This window comes from Bradysia coprophila, unplaced genomic scaffold, assembly GCF_014529535.1.
Source record: "Bradysia coprophila strain Holo2 unplaced genomic scaffold, BU_Bcop_v1 contig_232, whole genome shotgun sequence".
Lineage (NCBI taxonomy): Eukaryota > Metazoa > Arthropoda > Insecta > Diptera > Sciaridae > Bradysia > Bradysia coprophila.
The window spans coordinates 6355118-6378701 of NW_023503493.1; the positions used below are offsets into that span (position 1 = coordinate 6355118).

At 35.8% G+C, this 23584-nt stretch overlaps 1 protein-coding gene across 4 annotated transcripts in view; it reads left to right on the forward strand.

The window, feature by feature from the left end:
* Positions 1-17254: 17254 nt before the first annotated feature.
* Positions 17255-23584, forward strand: part of LOC119076117 — a 38934-nt gene continuing 32604 nt past the window's right edge. Inside the window, exons 1-2 of one of the 4 annotated variants that reach the window (XM_037182782.1) lie at positions 17255-17629; positions 20044-20770. The gene's annotated coding sequence lies outside the window, so the exon portion shown is untranslated. The remainder of the gene's footprint in view (positions 17630-20043; positions 20771-23584) is intronic. The other 3 variants (XM_037182779.1, XM_037182780.1, XM_037182783.1) reach the window with 3 other exon arrangements.

The window sequence follows — 23584 nt, forward strand, 5'->3', positions numbered from 1 at the left end:
TTAAACAGGGTGGTTAGATCATTATGTGCACTAAAAAGGACGTGTGGTGTAGGCCAGGCCAAACATCTTTTAGAAATTGGTGTAAATTGATTCGCGAAACGTATGTGAGAATTAAGGTATAAACGTTTTACCTTAAATCCATAAGGTGCAGTGTAGTTCGAACAGTTGAACCTCACACACCTCAAGAAAAAATTTCACAGCGAGATGGTACTTTGTTGTCTTGCGACGGTTTGAGATTAAAGAACGTATTTCAATCCCACGGAGATTTTTTTTCTCTGTATTTAACAACGATTCGAAATAAACTCCTACGTGGAAGTAAGAACACAATGGCTCAGTATGCAGATTCTCGACTGGTGTACTGTAGGCTCAAATCACGCCAGGTACAGAAAAATTTTCTGCATAACATCTCTCATTTTAGATTATATATTAGACACTTGTCACGAAGAAGTCGAGGCTTGCCGAGACTGATCGTGACAAGTGTGTACTCTATTTTATCACATAAGCGAAAACGAGACAACAACATAGACCTGAAGTGTAATGTTTGAATTAAACTTCTAGTGAAGTAATTTTGACATCCGAACATCGCGCGTATGTGATAATAGTAGGTTATTCACCTCTGTCCACATGTTTATTTAGACACTTGGGGAGTTGTTGCATGAGCCGAAGGCGAATGTTACAACCCCAAGTGTCTAAATAAACATTTGGACAGAGGTGAATACGCTATTTTATCTACCGACGGCGAAATAATAGCACTTTTTCACTGCTGTTATTTCACCTAGGTAGATAAAAATTAAAAAGTGTCTCTCTACACCAGTTCGAAATTAAAAATTAATTCCTGAGGGATTAAATTTCAATTCCAAAATAGATTGCGGCCTAAAAAATCTGTAGGTCCATATTGCTATTTGCATAGACTCGTTTCAGCCTCCACTCCGGAGCATTAGATGTGAACTGAACAACGAAATTGTCCCCAAAGAACCGCTGAATGTCCACAGAAAATGTGAGCCATCCATTTTTCGGATACATGCTGTAAAATGAGTATTTTCTGCTAATCAGCGGTGTACGTATTCCAGTGCTTATATTATCTCACCACGGGCACTTTAGCCAGAAAATTATCAGTTCTTTTGTCCGCAAACTGAAGATTTCCTTTATCGTCGCTACCTTTAGGTTGACAAAACCGAATGAATGAACCATAAATAATGATTTCAAAATGCTGAACGTACAGGTTTTGGTCAGTGTAAGTTTAAAAACAAAAAAACGAGGAAAAAGATTAAAAACAGTGTTGCCCATATATTAGATGATGTACATCGATTAGATACTTGAAATCTATTCGATGAATTTTGGGGGTTTCCAATTTTACGAAAATGATAAATCGCTGCTGTTTACTTCATCGTCATCAGCAGCTGCCTATTGATTGTTAAATTCTTTGAATATTTTGTTATCACCTTACAATTAACCGGATTTGGTTTTACCCTCAGGAGGTGCAAGCTTAACAGACATACTGTTTGCAGGAACTGCCTCTTGGCTCTTACAGACAGCACTTACTTCTTAACATAGACGAGGAATGTTTCTTGTCAGATAACATTTTTAAAGGCCATTCACCTGTTATAGATCGCGACGACAAAAATAAACGCCGATCTCTGACTAATGCGGTCTTTGATAGCAAAATTAATGTTCAAACAATTGAAGTAGAAGATTTTGATTCAATCGATTGAAAATATTTGACCGAAAGAAGTTCTAGACCCGAGACAATATGCGCCTTCAGAATGATTCTAATATTTTTCTAATTTCAGTTATGGATTTCGTTTATCACGAGACAGGCCATGGAATTCACCACTCGGTCAACGTTTCTGTTTTGAAAGCTTTGAAAGTACTGTCAATGAACAATGAAGTAATGACTCATTTTCCGGTGTTGCTGAGAGTTATAGTATATTACTTTTGCTCATCGCGATACGAAATATCAAATTATTTCCCGAGTGTAGCATGACGTTTTCCTTTACGAAGGAGGGAAAGACTTTTCCCTAGGGACGGAAAGTCCATTTTTCCTCCCTAGTAAAGGAAAAACAATTTTCGTTATAATTTGTGAAGGCTCGAATGTTTGATGCATCAACGCAGAAAGAAAGATTGAAGTTATCAACTCAGTCGGAACTTTACTAATTTCTGTCGTTGTTGCAATCTACAATTATTGCCCGCCCTTACCGAACTCATCAGTTAAATATGAAATGAATCAAAAATATATTTTTTTAAATAAATTATTTCAAGCCTTGCTTCACTATAAAAAAACTCATTTTTTGCTTCGATTTAAATACCGTGGCAAATAATTCGTAATTACCATGGCCCAACCACTTAGCGGCTGAACGGTTTTCTCGTCTTGTTTCACAGCGTATCCCATGTGACCAGTTATGATGGCGGCACTGTAGTTTCTATGTTCTGGTTCAATGAACTCATCATAAATTCGAATGGGAACATGCACAACTCCTGGAGTAAGATTGCTAGTATGGATGCGAAGCCATTGCGTTGAATTGTCCGTTTCAATGAAATTTTCGTAATCACCTTGCCAGTTGCCTGAGATGTCGAAAGCACTAAAAGTTGCTATCCATCCATTAAGGTAAGTTGTTTCTATTTGATCACAGACCATGTCCACCCATTTATAATCTATGCGAAGGGCTTGCTTCCAGAACACACTGTCCGGCTGGTTCCCCTCTTTTACGCTTACAAATTGATCTAAGATTCGACCAAGCATAGATGACCATTTGGCCATTACATCTTTTCCTTTCAATTCAAATTCTTTCAGTTTGTCCACTCGTTTCCGTATTTCTTTCCAATCATCCACCGTTCCCAAGATAGTCGCTTGTGGGATTCCACACAATACTGTCATTAATTCGTAGGAGAAATAATGTTTAACTGTGGCCATTAATGCAACGCTAGCGGTTACTTGATCATTTTCGGTGGTTGTCGTAAAATTTGGCAATATCCAATCGTAGATCGATTGCTCGATATTTTCTCTAGTCAAATTGACAATTTTTGCAATGAATTCACCAATCGGCACTTGGTTGACTGGAACCAAAAATTCTACTTGAAGCTCTTTTTTGTCGGCAAAATTTACGAACAAATGGCGCAATTCGTTCGCATTGGCATTCACATACAGTGAAAATTGCACCGCAATCGCTGTCCAAATATCATCGGGACGGATCACAACATTATGATGTTTCTGGTAACTGTAAAAGACTGTATCAACGAACCCTGCAGACTTGGTCCAAGAAATCGAATCGGGAAACTCGGATGTGAAATTGGTTCCATCAAGAGTCATCCGACCATCGATCGCGTCGTGAAGTAATGAATATTGCGCCAAATGATTATCGCGATGTGGATTGCGGTCGCTTTCGGAAATGACTACCTTCTCGGGAAGCACATCATTGTACCAGTTAAATGTTAATGCGTCCCCACCGATTGCGATTGTAGTTAGTATTTGTAGGTGTAATAAAATGAACGCAAAAAATGTACGTGTAAACGAAGAGAGACGTCCCATTTTCAAAAATAGAAATTTTAGCTTACACCCCTTTTAGCTTATTACTTGAAAGCTTGACTGCGAACAACTGATGAAAAATTGGGATCTTCGCAATTATCTATTTATAGAGAAATTAAATTTATGATTTATATCAAAGATCATTTTGGGTCATTTGGCAGAGATTAGAGAGCATTGGTGTAGCGATTGTATATTTAAATGGATTTCCGATTCCCACTAAATTAATGTGATAATAGAAAGATTGCATACATGACTCAGCAGACATTCATATTTGGGAAGTTTATTGAGATGTAAAACGAATTTAGACATTCACTGAAATCTATCTAAATTTTGCGAACCAACCTTTTTCCCAACAAGCGATATTTCCAAGTATCAGAAGGCTCTCCATCCTAAGCTGCAAAAGTAAAGTGACCACGCCAAAGACTTTCTATCTATAATAGTACATTACTATGCCAGTGAAGTAATTTGATATCTCGTATCCAGATGAGTAAAAGTATCCGAGGGTTTCAGCCCGAGGTACTTTTACTCATCGTGATACGAGATATCAAATTATTTCACGTGTAAAGTATGGCGTTTTTCTTTACGAGCGAGGGAAAGGGTCTTCACTAGTTAGGGAAAGGCCACATTACCTCACTAGTAAAGTAAACATTTTTAACCTGTTGGACTTTTCGGTTATAAAGGCCATTTGCGCAATATCTCTATAGACAAAATATAGTCGAAAAGGAGGAGCTCAGCTCTCGCTCGTCATAGACTGTATTATTTCGATTACGAGTGTGGGTTTTACCAGTGTACGCAATAAGATGAAAAATTTGTTTTTTATATTGACCCATTAATCATATTACGCAAATTGTTTTTTTTTCTTAAAAATTTCTTCGGAAATTAATTTATACTGATTGGTAATAGGCCCCATTTTGCGGATTCCATGCAGTTGAAAAAAAGATGGAGAAGTATTTTTATCGATAATTCTAAAAAAGAATTTGATATTCCAAATAAATAATGTAAATAATGTAAACGCAGGATGTTTTCGGCAATTTTTATCCTCAAAAAATAATTTGATTGTCGAAAAAATAGATTTTGATATCTTGCCGCATGATGTCCAAAATAAATAAATTTGATATCCGAAACAAATAAATTTGATGTCCGAAACAAATAAAGATAACCAGACAATATTTTTTTTCACATCACACACGGAAAATTCGTCAAATTCGACATTTGTTGTGTGCTGCAGATACTTGCTGCAGACTGAATAATGTTCCCGTGTGTTGTATTACAATAAACGTGTAATATGAATATTTTCAAAATATAGTTCCGGCAACAATATTATTCAGCTCGTAGGAATATTGTGAGGTTCCCAGGTATATATTTGCTGTGTGCTGAATTATATCTTCAAAACATAGCTAACGCCGACCCGTACGAAACACCTATTCGTATCAAAAGCCTTTAATGTGAAACTCTTCATTTCTCTTACTTCATTTTCTTCTCTGCTGAAAAACTATTCTCCCTTTAAAATCACTTACATTATCCACTCTTTGCCTTGCTATCATATACAACTAAATTGCCGGAGGCAATATAGACAGCCCCGTACGAAGACAAATTTCATAAATTCCTATTTAAACAGCTATATACCGCTATATTTAACTATGTTTCACTATAAATAAACATTTCACAGATAAATATATGCTATTATATAGCTCTATATGCCTGTATATAGCTCAATATAGCTGTATATAGGTATATATAGATGTCCATATATGGAATCACTGAAACCCCTCACACTTAACACATTATTTCCATGTTAACAGAAACTCTCTAAGTATCATTTTTCCCACTTCATATCGTTTTACTAAAATCCAATATGGCCGTCGGCAGCCATTTTGTTAGGAGACCGGAAATAGTACCGACGCTTTACATTCGTTAATACCTTTCAAACAAAAAAAAATTCATGAAATTCGGTCAAAATTTACTCGAGATATTGTCAAAATACACCACGTTCACTGTACTTCCGAGTAGCCAGATAAGAGCTCACTCCAAGAGACCTAGCTCACGCTCCGGAGAACATAATTTCATAAAAAAAAAATTCCCTGATTGGTACGGTCAATACCTATCTAATAAAGCTAAAACAGACGAAATATGTTCAAATGTGGCCGACCAACAAGCAAAAACTGCTTGCCGCCCTGTGCCTGTTCCACACCAAGGGGTCTAACTCACGAGTCGGTCATCCGATTTCCATAAACTTTATTTTTGTCGATCGGTATTGTAAATACCTTTTATTTGACGTATCACTTACAAGTTTAACGTTTAAATGTCCGGAGATATCTTCGAAAAACCGTAAAACACTTATTGGGCCACAGCTCGGGAGGGGTCGATCCAAAATCACTCATCTTCGAACTTAGCCTGTCTTTTGACATTATTAAACGGGAGAAAAAAGAATTTTCAAAATCGGATGCGTTTTACTCAAGTTATCGTGCAGACAGACAGACGGACAGACGGACATTTTTTTTTTCGCGGATTTGGCATCTCTAGACAACCACAATAGGTTTCCCCTTACTCAGGGAGTCCAATTCGACGTGTTACAAACGTATGCGTAAACCTATAAGACCCCAGTACTTCGTACGGGTCTAATTAGTTGTGGGATGTATTACTTAACTTTACCTGCATGCCGAATATTGACTAAATGGTACTATCGAACTATACCTGCATGCTGCATATTGACTAAATGAATAAAGTCGTCTGTATTTAGAATGGACTATGTAACAATAAATTTATTGTTTTAATGAAATAAAAGGAAGATCTCAAGAACATACGCATAAAGATGATTATCAAATCTAATTTTATTCCTTCATTTAAAGTTATTTTTATTTTTACCGAATTAATATGCAATGATAATGTTACATTTATGTATTTCAATAGAAATTTTGACGAACGAACTTTTAAATCCATTTTCGGTGTTAAAGGCTTTTGAAATGTTAACAGAAATAGCTGGTAGTATTCAGCAATAAATGATGGAATTTGTTTATGTACTGTCCGTTTGACAAGAGGATCGCCACGGTTCAGCAGGGGGTTTTGAACATTTGTTTTTTACACGTTGGCACACGTGCTCTTGTCAGATTCAAGATTCTTTTTACGAAGGTTACGCTGATTATACTTTGTGAAAAAGGCCAATACCTTGCAAATATGTCACATCTTGGACAGAATTTGACACTGCAATATCTGCAACATGAAAAAACTAAATGTTCGAAACCCCCTGAAACCCCTACGTAATATACACAAGCTAGGTGAGCCAATCTTAATTTATTAATTCGCGTAATAGATGCTCACTATTAATGTGAACAGTTTTTTTGTAGAACGATTGAAAAAACCTCTAATTCAGAACCAGGCTCAGAATTAAAATAATAATATCCGATGACATTGCTTAGTGGGGAGAAGTACTACATTTCATTGAAAATAAATTCAATTAAATGTTGTTGCATAACCCATTCTAAATACGGACGACTTTATTCATTTAGTCAATATTCAGCATGCAGGTATAAATATGCCTGTGTGCTGCATAAAGCAAAGTAACAACGGTTCGAAATAAGACTGCCACTATATGCAAGCAGTATAGCAGCAGTGGTAAAGTCGTTGGCAGTCAGAAACTGAGGTTAAGCATCGATGGTCGTCGCGGTCCGTACTTGGGTGGGTGACCGGAAAAAACGTAAGTAAAAAAAAAATCTGTTAGCAATTTAATATGATGAATTTAAATATAAATCTACGGCTAATAACAAATAATAATAATAAAATTGAAAATAAAAAAAATAATTTTTTGAAAAAGTTTTTTTGTTTTTTTTTGCTAACGCAAATAAAATTGATAAAGTTAATTAAATCAATTTCTTCTATTAAACGATAAATTAGGTTGTTTATTGAATTGAAAAAAATGGCGTCATTTTATATTATAAAACAGGCATACAGCTAAGACCTGCACGCTGAAAAATAATATCCAGCACACAACAACAATATTCATTAGGCGGGCATTGTATGATCCTCAGATCAATATGCAGCACACAACTAATGTTCTATAATCGTGAAGCTGTTCCCGATTTCTTCGTCTGGGGTACATATATGAGTTTTCCGTGCAGATGAGAAAATGAGACCAAACCCCGAGGGGTCCCGCACTGAAAAGAGTTGCATAGAGTTACATTCTGAAAAAAAGAGTTGCAAAAGAGTTACACGCAAAAATAAAGAGTTGCATGTGAAAAAATAGTTGCAAAAAGAGTTGCAAATCCAGGAGTTTAGTTCGTCCCTACAGAATTCATCTTTTTACGAAATGAATACCAATGAATAAAATGAATACACGCCGAGCGATCCGGCCCATTGCCCCGGAGCGAAGCGGAGGGCCGCAATGCGAGCCGGGCGCCGGAACGGTGTCGGTAACTTAGGAGTTAATTTTTTTTTCTCTCGCATCGTCTAATAATTAGTCTGTGTAAGTCTTCTCGTCGTAAAAGCGTTAAGTTCGTTCCTAGGGAATTCATCCTTTTACGAAATGAATATCAATTTTCATTGCACATAACACGCCGAGCGATCCGGCCCATTACCCCGGAGCGAAGCGAAGGAGTTAATTTTTTTTTTTCTCACATCGTCTAATAAATAATTGGATTGTGTCATTTGTGTTATATAAAATTTAAATTTATAGAACCAAATTATAGACTGGCTCCCAGTTTCAAAAAAGCTCTTTGACGACAAAACTGGGGACTAATTTAGTCCGATGGCTGAAGTAACCGCCAGTTTTCTCGCCAAAAAAAAAGGAAAACGAAATGGCGAGAAATCCGGCGGCTACTTCAGTCTATATACTGCAAATAGCACTCTAATAGACACCTCTTCCTGATTATAAATTTCTATTTCGAGAATATCGAATTTATTTTTCCGCGTTACCATTTTCTTTTTTATGAATATAACACTTCCTTTTCCATGAAACCACTTTCTTTTTTTTTGGTTATCAAAATATCTTTTGGTGATATCACACTTCTTTTTCCGGGTCATCCATTCCTTTTTCGTAGATATCAGAATTCCTTTTGCTGGGTATCAATTTCGAATTTCGGTGAATCATAATCATTTTTGGGGATATCAATTTTAAGAGATCACATCACATTTTTCAAGATATCAAAATTATCTTTTTAAGGTATCAAAATTTATTTTTTTGTGTATCATGCCGGCAGGATATCAAAAATCTTTTTTCAAGATATCAAAAACATTTTTTGAAGATATCAAAATATTTTTTCAGGATATCACTTTAATTCGATGCCAAAAAGATGTCACGCTGGGTAATGAGAAGATGGTCTGCGATATATCCCCGCGTGATTTAATAGAAATCAATGATGAAGATTAGCCGTAGATGGAAGCACCAACATTGGGCGTGGTTTTGAACATTTAATTTCTCTGTGTTGCTAATATCAATACCATCTCTAGCCTCTAGCAACTATACATTTAGTAAGGAAGGGCGGCATGTGACTTACTTCTCTCATTAATTCCGACTGTTTCCGAAGCGAAAGTGACTTACTTTTTCTGGATTTTTTTACTTTTCTCACTGTTTTCAACTATTTCGAAAAAAAATATTGAAAATCGGAACCATTTCTTATTCCAATTTCATACAGTCAAAGGCAGTCAATTTTCAGCATAAATTTGCTTCAGCTGTTTTTCAGCTGATCCACACATACAATCAAAACTGGTTTTACTTGTTCATACGGTTGAAGCTGCTACACGCACGCAAAAAAAAAACCGGATAAAGACGTATAAACGGTTGTGATTGTTTGTATGGATCAGCTGAAAAACAGCTGAAGCTAATTTATGCTGAAAATTGACTGCCTTTGACTGTATTTATTAAAAAAAACAAGGTTCAAAAAATTTGCAGAGATGCGCGTCGTAGAGTCGTAGTATATGTATGAAAATATTCCGATTTTACTACGTATTAGGGTACATCAATTTTTCATTTGAAAGGTTCGCTATGCAGTAATAGGAAGCACTGGAAGCAGAAATTCAAATTATTTTAAGTTTGTGTATGTGTATGTGCATGGTCCAAAAATAGGGTGAATGTGCTGGAAATTAGAAAATAATTTCCTGAAAAACCTCCAACTGATGCGATTTTTTGACATAAATTCAATTGTTAGGAACGAAACACACATTCAAAATCGATTAAGAGTAAAAGTGAGCTTTTGCGGAAGAGTTTATTTTTCTATTCTCAAAAATTCTCGAAAATTCGCCCTACTTTCGGATCTTGTCAACACAAAAACTTAAAATAAATTGAATTTCTGCTTCCAATGCTTTTTATTACTGCATAAGGAAATACCTTTCAAATGAGCTATTTCCTAGTGGTCCCAGAATACAGCTACTCGCAAATTTTCAGAATATTTGCCCTCGCAAGCTTCGACTAAAAAATATTTCTCTACGGATAAGTAAACTAAAAGTGGAAAACTGATGTACGTATCATAATTTAAAAACCTAATCGATCGAGGAATCATGTTAAAAAAAAAAATGTTTACTCAAAAACGTGAGGTAAAATTAACTGTATTCCACTGTGGCGAAACTTTACCTCAAGTTTTTGAGTAAAATATCTTACTAGGTAATGGAACAAATGGTGGAAATGGCAATTCTTGCGTTTTTACCAACCTCGGCTGCGACTCAATCGCCAAATTTCACACAAGAAGTGCCATTTCCAGCCTTTGTTCCATTGATAAGTAATGTACTATTTAAATCAAGTGACTGTAAACAATTTTATTGCTTATCCACCCGGAATATTGTTGTTACACGTGCATTTCCCACCCGCGGAAAGCGGTCGTTACATGTGGGAACTTTTTCGTTACGGAATATTCATATGAAAATTCATTACATATCAGGAGATTTTCATTACTTATCAGCAAAAATGTATCACATGAAATCTTCTTTAACACTGAAATCGAAACAATACTCGCGATGTTATTTTAGTTTTAATATCACATACTTTGTCACTTGAATTAAGTGCACACCAATCTAAATTCATCAAAAACTTTCGAAAAAATAAAATTAAAAACACAAAATTTCATCACAACTGCGACGAACAACTATGGCCAAACTATTTTAATTTTTGCATTTTTCAATTATTTTCAAATTCTTTATTATCATGTATTCACTTCACTTCACAGCAATAGTCATTTGTGTACCTGTTTTGGGCGATTGATTTTAGGCAATTTCGCGGATTGTAGGCCGAACGAAGTGAGGTCTACAAGCGAAAGTGCCTTAAATCAACCGTCCCAAACAGGTGCACATGTGAGTTTTCATGCAGAGGGCCGGAAACCCGAGAAAATTCGAAAAATTGCCCTCATTTTCGGCCCCGAAGCATGAAAAATTTATTGAAACACCACCAAAATCGACAAATATTACGCAAAATATGAATCTAGCACTTCACAAAAACAAAATAGTCGTAGTAGTTTGTCAACATGTCATCAAATCAGTAGTGTCGCCAGTGATGCTTTCGGGATTAATGTTATGAAGAAGTGTGAGCCGATTTCATGAGCAGACTAGATTCGTTTATAAACGTTTCAATGCAACAACAAATTTTTCATGTGTCGGGGCCGAAAATGAGGGAGTTTTGAGATTTTTCTCTGGTTTTCGATCCCTTACATGAAATTTTTTTTGAGTATCTGTTTTGGACGATTGATTTTAGGCACTTTCGCATGTAGCCCTCACTTCGTTCGGGCTACAACTCGCGAAATTGCCTAAAAACAATCGTCCAAAACAGATACCCAAATAACTATTTTTGTTGGTTTTGTGCTATCGGTATTTTTTATGTTTATTATTAGTCTGGCAGTGAATGAAATAGCGCGACATAAATGTTGTGAAATTATACATTAATTTTTTTTTTTTTTTTCAAAAACACCTTTATTGGTATGAATAGTACAATCTTAGCTTGACGTTAATTTATTACTACTGATGAAGTGTACTAATTTCTTTACGAATGCATCGAAATTAGTAAAACGTGAGTGGGTTGACGATCCATTGACCGGGCCCAAATACATTAATTTAGAATAATCTTTTGATATTCAAGAATCTGCCAGATGTCTTCTGGAACAGTGTTCCAGGAACACTTTTGGTTTTGAACTGTCAGGTCCTTGGGTGGAAAAATGTACTCGTAACAACAATATTCCGGGTGAATAGGCAATAAAACAGCATACATTGGATGCTGCTTGGTAGTTCATTACACTCGGAATCAATTTTGTGAACTCGCGAACTCACTCGTGTGGTCGTAAGCAACTCGCTTTGGAAACGGTTATTTTGACTCGTGTAGTTGCATACCTCGACTTCGGCTCGGATATGCAAACTACACTTGTCAAAATAACCGTTTCCGAAGCTTGTTGCTTAATTTAAACCACACTTGTGAGTTCATCTCGTAAAACAAAAAAATGATCCCTCATGTAATGAATTACCTCCGCAACATCCAATGTAATCAACTATTGGAGGATCAGTCACTTTTGTTTTTAGCAAACGTTCAGCTCGTTTTCCTAATCGAAACGGGAAATAACTACGGTATTTTAGTTTTCCTAAAAGACTGTCCATAAGTCGCGTCTACAAACAATTCTAAATTTTTGGCCACATTCAGATATCCTCGACTTAATTACAGTGTCTGCAGGTCAATTTAATTGTACCGTTGAGCTTTAAATATATGTAGCTCTTTTGATAAACTCATCATAATATGAAGCAGGCATGAGCGCCGACGGAGAAACCTCGGCGGCGGCTAGCCGAAAAAAATTTCTCGGCGGCGGCGAAAAAGTCGGCTTGAGCCGGCTTAAAACGGCTCGGCTGGAGGTTCCTTTTAACTTTTTTTTAAAATAAAAACGTTTAGATAAATTCATGGAAAATGAACTAGTAAGCATGAAAATGAAATTGTACGGAAAGCGAAAATGTAGGTAGATTAGGTTGTTCAAAGTGCAAGTGGAACTGGTCTTGTTACAAGCAAGTCTCTAAGTCTAAGGTTCACTAACACGTCAAGTTTTATTGCCTCAAAACTTGAACTAAATGGAAAATCATGCTCCAGTACACTCATTTAACTCATTAAGAAAATGGTTTTCGAGAAGAAATCGAAAGCTCACGAAAATCAAGTAAAAATTGAAAAAAAAAAAAATCGAGAAAATTCGCAAAGATCGATAAAGTTTTCTCAAATTTGTGAATTAACTGATTGTGCGCCTTCGGCTCGTTCCGCAAAGGTCATACTTGCCAAAACAACAAACTTAGAAGCGAGGACGTAATATACCATTCTGGAAAATTCATGAAAATTCAAGAAAATTTTCAAAATTTTCTTAATTTTGAAAAAAAAAATCAAAAAGTACTTGAGCTGCTTAGGATCAACAGGAGTCTCGGTTTTCAAAATTATTTCACCCATCCACCGGCTCGGCTGCGGCGCGGCTTGCTCAAAAATGGCCGGCGGCGGCTTGATCGGCGGCTTATTTTCGGCGGCGCTCATGCCTGATATGAAGGCAACATTAATGAGTTAGTCGACGCCATGTTGCTTTTAAATTTAACATCTGTGAGGCCAGCAATATCAGGCACTTTTTCATCTCTGAAACATCAGCAATCACTGTTTGAAATTTAAAAATTAATTCATTGCCATAATTCTAAGGTCCATTAATAAGAGATTCGTCATTTATTCGCAAGAAATTTACAAAAACTCAAAATTTATTTTTGAAATACGCATACACGGTCGGCATTTGCCATTAGCGTACGGATTTAGCGTTAGCGTTAGTGTGTGGCATTTAGTGTTATATATCCATAAGCAGATTCCGTTCGGATTTACTTTTCATGAGTTATATTAAAATCACGTTTTTCGAGCTGCTCACGCGGACGGACTTCCCCCGGTCTTCAGTGCGAACACGAAATACTTTGAAGAAAAAAGTTGTTCTATAAATTACTCAGCAAAGTCCAACGATTGCATAACTATGTAGATTTCTCCAATCAGAAATTATATTTTCATCCGGTCAAAGTTTTCGCGAATTCACTCATAATAGAAAGTCAATTCGTGCACTGACATTCTCTGAACTTTCGATACAGAGTAACTTCCCCATACATTCAGTGCCTGCTGATAAACTTTTTCAGTCAAATACGTATCAAAAACAGTGCGATTGGAAAGCTCTGGGTAAACGATAAAATTGACGATGAGTATCAGCTTGCAGAAACTGAAAAGCATCTCAAAGTTTGTCGGATGAACGAAACCTCGAATAAATCGACACTGTCGAAGAGATTAAGTGTGTGGATTTTACTTCTCAATCTGATTAAATTAGAAAATGCCGAATAACTGCTATCAAATTGAGATGGAGATTATCTGAGGTCAATAAATCGAAATTAATGGGGAAAACCGGTCTGTAGTTACTCACGATCATCAATTGATGTTCGATTATCGTTTTTATAATTTTCCATTTCTACCAATTTAATGTTCATTAATGGCTAGAAGAAAACTGAAACGGACGAATAAATAAATCATTCATAATTCTCGTGCATCGCGTTATGTCAACGCATTTCAAGTATGAGTGGTACTCTAAATAGAGTACTGAAACAGGACAGTGTATCAAACAAAATTTTGCACTGTAAAAAAATCTGGAAGATTTTTTCATACAAAATAGTATTCTATATGGCAAATGTCGCTCGAAGCACTTTTGCTTGAAGTGCGTTGGTTACGTTGATATAGCTGACTTTGTCTTGGATTTTCTTCAAAAACGTTAAGTAATCACGGGATTCGTAAAATCTTCCTGAATCATCAGGACCTTAAAAACTCGTCATTAGCATTACACGTTAATATTGACAGTAAATAGTACATTGAATGACAAGGGGCGAAAGTAAAAAAATTCAACCGTGTGCGAGAGTTGGAGCCCGCGCCGAAGGCAAGGGCTCTAATCGCACAGGTTGAATTTTTTTACTTTTGGCCCGAGTCGTTCATACTATTTTTTTTGATACCAACATTGAAAATTGATACGTATCGCAAACATCGCAACAAAATGTTGAAATAAAAAGGCATTTAGCCAGAAAATGCGGGGATCCAGGGGGCGGCAGCCCCCTGGTATATGAAAAATTTAATAATTTAGCCATCACAACAATAACACACACAAAAATTAAGATATAACTAACAAATCATTCAGTAACAAAAAGTATCAACTTTGTATGCTAATTTCAATAAGACCACTGGCGCACAGTGTTTTACAATTTTGATCAAAGTATTCTGCATAATATGAGCGGATTTTGTTGACAACTCGACTCATTTCTCTCATTTTCTGTGACGTCAGTCACTTTCGCTGTTCGTTCAGTTGCGTTCGCTCTTCGTTAAGTACTTTCTCCCCGTGGGATGCATTTTTTTACTTTCGCCCCTCATATGCGGGGCGAAAGTATCATTTTTCAATGTTGGTATCAAAAAAACTATTTTTTTTTGATACCAACATTGAAAAATGATACTTTCGCCCCGCATATGAGGGGCGAAAGTAAAAAAATGCATCCCACGGGGAGAAAGTACTTAACGAAGAGCGAACGCAACTTAACGAACAGCGAAAGTGACTGACGTCACAGAAAATGAGAGAAATGAGTCGAGTTGTCAACAAAATCCGCTCATATTATGCAGAATACTTTGATCAAAATTGTAAAACACTGTGCTCCAGTGTTCTTATTGAAATTAGCATACAAAGTTGATACTTTTTGTTGCTGAATGATTTGTTAGTTATATCTTAATTTTTGTGTGTGTTATTGTTGTGATGGCTAAATTATTAAATTTTTCATATACCAGGGGGCTGCCGCATTTTCTGGCTAAATGCCTTTTTATTTGAACATTTTGTTGCGATGTTTGCGATACGTATCAATTTTCAATGTTGGTATCAAAAAAAATAGTATGAACGACTCGGGGCAAAAGTAAAAAAATTCAACCTGTGCGATTAGAGCCCTTGCCTTCGGCGCGGGCTCCAACTCTCGCACACGGTTGAATTTTTTTACTTTCGCCCCTTGTCATTCAATGTACTATTTATGGAGCTTCGCAAGTAAAATCAACATCCAGTCGGTGAAATGAAATGCTCATACATTTTTCCAAACGAGCTGAAAATTTTGACAGATGACCCATACATTTTCCGTCAAAATTTACATTTGACCGACTGGCTCTATACTTGACTTAAGACTTAAGACTTAAATACGCACGAAAATTCGAATTAACAGACTATCGCATCGCTCATTGTTTTTCAATTCGAATGCATTCGTACGAGTTACGACGTTTGACGCTTTATCTGTTTCACACCAACAAACTGATATGACACTGATGATGATACTAGGTCGTTCTCTTGTGACACTTTGAACAAAATTATTTTTTTTGGTATACGACTAACAGAGTTTTTCGTTTTTGTTAGGTTGAAATTACATATACAAACTGTTCAATACAGGTAATATACTCGTAATACCTTTCAGCTCATTTCCGACAATACCAAAAATTTACCGAAATGTTTTCGAACCGGTGGCGGATGGTACGGTACAGTGCATATAATTAACATCGAATATGCCCATAGTTCTCCAATTAAATTAATTAAAATCTGATTCTTTTTGTAAAAAAAAACTTTGGAACGAGCAGAACAGTCCTTATGATCTGGAATTTGGATTACATTCCGCAAATCCAGTCAAAAAATCGACAAACATTTTAAATGCAAATTTAACAGACTTCTGGCATACAATTGGAAATTCCAGATCATATACGGACTGTTCTATTCGTATCAAAGATTTTTTTTTGATACCAACATTGAAAAATGATACTTTCGCCCCGCATATGAGGGGCGAAAGTAAAAAAATGCATCCCACGGGGAGAAAGTACTTAACGAAGAGCGAACGCAACTGAACGAACAGCGAAAGTGACTGACGTCACAGAAAATGAGAGAAATGAGTTGAGTTGTCAACAAAATCCGCTCATATTATGCAGAATACTTTGATCAAAATTGTAAAACACTATGCGCCAGTGTTCTTATTGAAATTAGCATACAAAGTTGATACTTATTGTTACTGAATGATTTGTTAGTTATATCTTAATTTTTGTGTGTGTTATTGTTGTGATGGCTAAATTATTAAATTTTTCATATACCAGGGGCTGCCGCCCCCTGGACCCCCCCATTTTCTGGCTAAATGCCTTTTTATTTCAACATTTTGTTGCGATGTTTGCGATACGTATCAATTTTCAATGTTGGTATCAAAAAAAATAGTATGAACGACTCGGGGCAAAAGTAAAAAAATTCAACCTGTGCGATTAGAGCCCTTGCCTTCGGCGCGGGCTCCAACTCTCGCACACGGTTGAATTTTTTTACTTTCGCCCCTTGTCATTCAATGTACTATTTTTAAAAATAAAATAAAATCAAAAATAAATTAATTTCATTAAAGAAGTTCAGGCGTTTAATGAGTATCCCATGGACCAGCTGGTAATCGGTCAAATGGGTTGGCAATTTACGTGGTTACAGCCAGTGTCTACACTGAAATTCAACTTGACCAAATAAAAAACCGATTTTCAACGACACCTTTCAAAATTTTCTTATCAAATATCGGAACCATTGTCACAATATACGCGTAAAAAAGCTCTGCTCGGAGCTTTCCAAGCGAACACAATTTTCCATGAAAGCTTCATTTCGCCGAAACAACGCAAAACAAACCGCCGATTCCAATTGTTGCATAGCATGCTTGTTGTTGGTTTGTTATATTGAACTTTCAGTTTAGTCTGAGTTAAACCACGACCGCGAACAGACGGTCAACGCGTATAACAAAAACTATAATACAAAAAGTGTTGTTCAGTTGAAGAATTGAATTTTTAAAACATCCACGCCGTGTGGTAAAATTTGGTTTATTGAGTTTGAAAGAACGTGGTTATGTACCTATAGTTACTATACCCATTCGGTGTTATGAATGTTGTGTATTATGAACTACATTTAATTATAACGTGTGTACGTTCGTCCCATTAATAAAATTTCATAAACAATAGCACCTGTTGTAGTTGTGTGTTGTAAATTGAATATTTTTTCGGATTAGGAGTGAGAAGAAAGAGAAGTCTTTGAGTCAGTTGCTTCAATCGTGGATTATAGATCTTGTGCATCATTTGGCTCGTTACTGGTAAAATGTGATTATGTTTTTCAATCAGTGCATCTAGCAGCGCATTTAGTTCGCACGATACTTATTCGCGTGTTAGCGAATAAAATATTCCCGAAAATATCATTTACATTGTTATGGAGTTCACTTCAATTCCATGTTTCGGTTCAATTAGTTAGACAGTTTATGATTCCATTTCGACAGTAACCGAGTCTATTTTATCGCTTTTCATCGAACAAAGCTGTAAATTATGAATGGAATTTCCAGAGTGAAATTTTCATTCAACCGTAAAATAATGTTGTTGAAGAGGAAAAAATCTCCCACCAAACTAGGTATGCATTTTGTTTGAGTGATGAACGAAGCGGATGCATAGCGGAAGCTGCGTGTATATTGTAGCATACCTATATGTACTATTCTGTGAGCGGTCGTTATAAAATATTCGACTGAACTCACAAGACGTGCCATTAGATTTTCCTTACTTTCCGTTTTTATTGACTTCTCGTCATATTTTTCAAATCATATCGTTCGTTTCAAACAAATGTAGCAATTTGAATGAAACGATTCGGATTGGCAGCTTAAAAAAGGTTTAACCTGCACAATAATCTCAATGATGGCTTCCCGTCGTCATCGCAAATTTACACAACATTTTCGCAGTGTTATTACCACAGACAACGTGAATTGTGCATTCGAATGTCTCATCATTTTAATTGTAAAATGTTATGAATATTTTGGTGATTCTAGACGCCACACTCATATTTAATTCACAAAATATATTTTCGTAATGCAAACCACCATTCGCCATTTAGTTCGACTAAATAGCTGAATAGTCAGACATTCATTTTTTTTTGTTTATAATATTATGAAGACAAGTTGAGCAGCTGAGTTATTTCGATGATTATTTCCTTGGATATTTGTGTAGTGTGGTCATAAATTTTGGATGTTAATGTTGGCGTTCTACACAACACCAATGTGAAAATATTGAATCTATTCATGAGTTAAAGACAGAGGATTCTTTTAGCAACAGGTTTTATTTGGATACGAGTGGTTTTGTCGAGTCAATTAGAATAATTTCATTAATTCTGACTGAATTTTGTTGTATACATACAAGGTCCATACCATCTACCATCTTCGATGTATAGAGGTTATGCACAATAGATAGAAGTAGTCAAATAAAAAAGGCCCTGACTGGGTGATCTAGTACTTGAATCGGCTAAAAATTCTATGACTCAGAAGCATGTCAAATTATCAAATTCAAAAGTTTTGATTTATAAAGTTCTTGAAACGTAAAGTATAACTAGTTGGTTCTGATTTCGGCATAATTTTTAATTTCCCTAGTTTCCAGTGAGGGGTGCCGAACTTTGTGAATTTAGTCCCATGCGATTTAGTTCCATACGATTTAGTACCATAAGATTTAGTCCCATACGTCTTAGTCCCATACGATTTAGTTCCATCCGTCTTAGTCCCATGCAATTTAGTCACATAAGTCTTAATTTTATACGATTTAGTCCTATACGATTTGGTACGATTTAGTCCCATACGATTTAGTCCCACACAATTTAGTTCCATACGTCTTAGTCCCATACGTCCTAGTCCCATACGATTTAGTTCCATCCGTCTTAGTCGCATAAAATTTAGTGCCATACGTATTAGTCCCATTCGATTTAGTGCCATATGATTCAGTCTCATACGTCTTAGTCCCAGACGATTTAGTCCCATACGATTTAGTGCCATACGATCTAGTCCCATTCGTCTTAGTCCCGGAAGATTTAGTCCCAGAAGATTTAGTGCCATACGATTTAGTGCCATACGATCTAGTCCCATACGATTTAGTTCCATACGTATTAGTCCCATACGTCTTAGTTCCATACGATTTAGTTTCATACGATTTAGTCCCATAAGTATTTGTCCCATACGTTTGATTCCCATACGATTTAGTTCTATGCGATGTTTTCCAATACGTCTTAGTCCAAGAAGAGCGCGACTTGGTTTGTAGAACTCAAGCTATCAGACAGGTGCCGAGTTTATATTGATTTTGCTCAACTCTACCTCTACCCATTCTGACCCATGGATGTCTGACATTTATTCCAAACAATTTGTTATTTTGTCAGCTCTAGCTCATTGTTTGCGAAACATACCCTTTGCCTTTGAGTATTTATTTAAGCAGCTGAACGACAAAGTTATACTTTATTATCGATTGAAAATAATCTAAAATATTTACATTTTCCTCCGATGGTTACGTATATGCATACAAACAGTATGACTAGTTGCTAAACTATACTAAAGTATTAGCTATTTTAATGCACATAAATCCACGTTATTAGAGTAATTATACAACAACAAAACACATTATTCTCACACCGCCAATGAATTACTGCATTACTGCATATGCATAGTAGGGAATTGTAGAATGTTTCTTATTTCGTTTTTCATTTTTATAGGAAACATCAAAAGCAAAAACGCTCAATCTAGCTAAATACATCAGAAACGTTAAATCGACAATTTCATTAAACTTTTATGTTTTGTGGTTTTTAATAGTTACATTTTTAAAGTGACCTCACCTTATTACACATGCATGATTTTAAATAATTTATTTGTGTTTGCTGAACTATTATATGTGGCTCTGTGTTATATGTGACGTTGACAAGTTTTTTTTCCTAATATTTCTCACATAAAAACAATATACAAATAACGAATAATTTGAAGAACTGGTCTGTGTGTTGGTATATCATTGTGTTTCTCAACCATATACACAACACTGAAGAAGAGAAAAAAAAAACGTACACAACGATGAGTGCGGTTTGTTTGCATTTTATTGTATAATGAGAAATAGAATTTATTGAGCAAAAAATAAACAGAAAATTGAGTTAAAAAATTGTTAACCAACAAAAAACAAAAATTCCGATAAAAATTTTGTAAAAGTGCGGTTCTCGCGGTTCTTGTCGTCTCAGTGTTTAAAAACGAAAAATTAAAAAAAAAAACTTTTGTGGTAAAATTTGAATTGTATTGTATCAATGAAACGAGTCCGAAAAAGTTTGATGTCAACATAAAACTGATCGAGTGAATGAAACAGAACGTTTTGTTTTTGGTGGATTAATTTCGTTTTTTTGGAATTTGAATTTCATTTCGTTTCGAGAACCGAAAGTTTTACATTTGGAATTAAAACAGGTAAGACATTCATAGGTTATTGATCTGCCACCACTCCCATTATGAAAACCATATATGAGCATTTCGTCTATTATTATACCGATTACGGTTGAACAATATCGGATATCGAATTTGGGCGTTAAAAATGGTTGAATTTAGAAGTTGGAAACTAATTTGGAAATATTCCACACACAGATGTGGACCCGAAACTAAGTTAGATTTATGTGATCGACGTAAATACCAACAAGAGAGTTGCGTCGTTTTGATTGTAAAAAGAAAACTTTGTGCCACCGAGAATTGAAATACGACTCTTTTCAGCACTCATTTTAGTGTTGTAAAGTGACTTATTTCAGCACCCGTTTGATGGGATATTACAACACTCAAAGCAGTGTTGATATGGAATTTGTATGAGTTATTACAGCATTCGTTCCATAAAATGCAAAGCAATGTGATCGATCAAATTTGAAGAGTGATTGTTTACAATGAAAATTATGATTTTTTGTGCTCTTGTCTATTTCAATTCTCGGTTGGCACAAAGCATGATGTGTTACACGTATTGTAATGAGATTTTTTCAGCACACGACCCAATTTTCCTTACTCGCTCCGCTCGTAAGGTGACCAGCTTCTATTAGTTTCTCTAATATATTTTATGCTATTGACAGTTGAGGGCGAATAATGTCAATTTAATGGAGAACGAAAAGTGTCAATTGTATTTTTGACACTTAAGTGCGATTAGCAATTATTGTACTATTGACACTTGAGTGCGATTAGTGGCAATTTTACTTTTGGCAAACGAGTGCGAATAGTGTTGATTGTACTATTGGCATTCGAGTGCAAATAGTGTTGATTGTACTATTGGCATTCGATTGTGAATAGTGTCTACGATTTTTGAATATAATCACCGACTCAGACTTTGTCAGCGGAAGAGATATAACATTTTTAAGGAAAGGTTTCCGCCTTAGAGAAGAGATATAGTGGGTGGTGAACAAGCTAAGGATAAAACCGGATTTATAGGTTGATCCTCAGTACTTTCAAAGAATATGCAAAAAACAAACTTGAAGAGAACTAAACTGGGATCACTACGTTGGTGATTTTCCAATTTTCTGATAACAAATTTAGGTTTTCCTAATTAGAGTAGTGTGACCCACCAGATGTAGAAAAATTTTGAAAAACCCTAAATTCAAACAAGATTTGAAAAGGTCTTTATGACTAGTTCGGGACTGAATATACTAACTGAATCACTGGAAGAGGCCCCTCACTAACCCTGAAAGGACTTCAATTAAATCTCACATTTTCTTCTCTGACCCTGCGTCCACAATCCGCAGATTTTCCTCGGTGAGTCTGGACTAGTTTTATCTGGTCCGCATATTATATCCGAAGTATGTCTGGGACAGACCATTCTTTATTCAAATGATAAACAAAAAAATGCATTCAAAGCGTTTAGCCTAGTTCTCCAGCATCGACAAGGTCTCCTCCAAATAACAATAGAGCTAAATTATGGACTTGCAACTTGTACGCGCAATAATTTCGATAAATTCAGCGGTAGCAGATAGGCTCGTAGACAAAACAATTTTATTGTCACGCACTTCTATACAATAGACGGTCGTATTTTGCCGAACAGACAAACAACATCATTAGCTTACCTTTGTTACTCTGTTACGTGCTTAAGGTAGAGGTAGATGTTGAGCCTGTCTTAAAGAGCTTTAATGTCCATTAGCACAAGAGAGTCTTTGTTATTGTTTTAAACGATTTTATGGCGATTCATCCGGAGTAGGAGAGTGTCAAAAAGGCAAGAGAATACTTTCTATGTACAGAACTTCCCATTCATTGCATTGTGTGATTAGTGGTCGATTCTTCAACATCACGGTCGAATGAGTACTCCACGTAATTGACAATGCAATGCCGTGCATTGTTTTCTATCATTTCACATTATTATTTCCGATCGCCATTGCGTATACATTTCAAAATTGAATACAAAACGAGTAGTGCATTCCAGCTGTGGAATGCACATTTCCAATTATTGTAACTAAACGTATCACTGCATTAGTATGTACAGCCATAGGTGTAGACGAACATTCAATATTCCATATGAAGATCATCAGTCGGAAAATATCAGGTGTGACTCGTAAACAATTTTAAAATGCAAAATTATTACTCTTTATATAAAAACGTTGTGACTGCCATGTTCAGACAGTTTCGCATTTTATTTTGATTCAATTGAAATTTTATTTGACCTTCAATTTAGCTGTAAAGATCAAATAGCGATACGATTTCTGCTAATTGCAATGGAAACATTTTTTGTTGTAGTAGACTTAACTACATGCCATTTCGAGCAGCACACAGTGTATTAGTCATCTGTGACCGTTTACGATTGAGAAAATCGCGGAAACATTCACAAATTGACTGATCAAATGCGATAAATTAAAGAAATTCATGGCGCAAAAAAACAAGAGTAACGGCAACAGATGTTCGTACCTATGCGAAGAGCATTAAAAATCAGATTTAAAAAAGCAGCGCAATATTGCACACAGCCAGTGACTTTATAACGTGAAGCGCATTTCATTCCGAACGTTATTTTGTGTAAAGTCATGAATGAGATTCAGTGATTGATTATAAATTCAACACACAAATTTCAAAAAACAAAAATAATTAAGTCAAAGGTCACCATGCTAATTTGACCTTTTCGTTTTGTAGGTAACGACAGACAAAGCGAAATTGTATTCACTAACCGCATTGGAAAAATTCATTTCGAAAACAAATAGATTAATTGAATTTTATCATTCAAACCAGAACATAGATCAATTCCATTTTATGCTAACCACATTTCATACATTC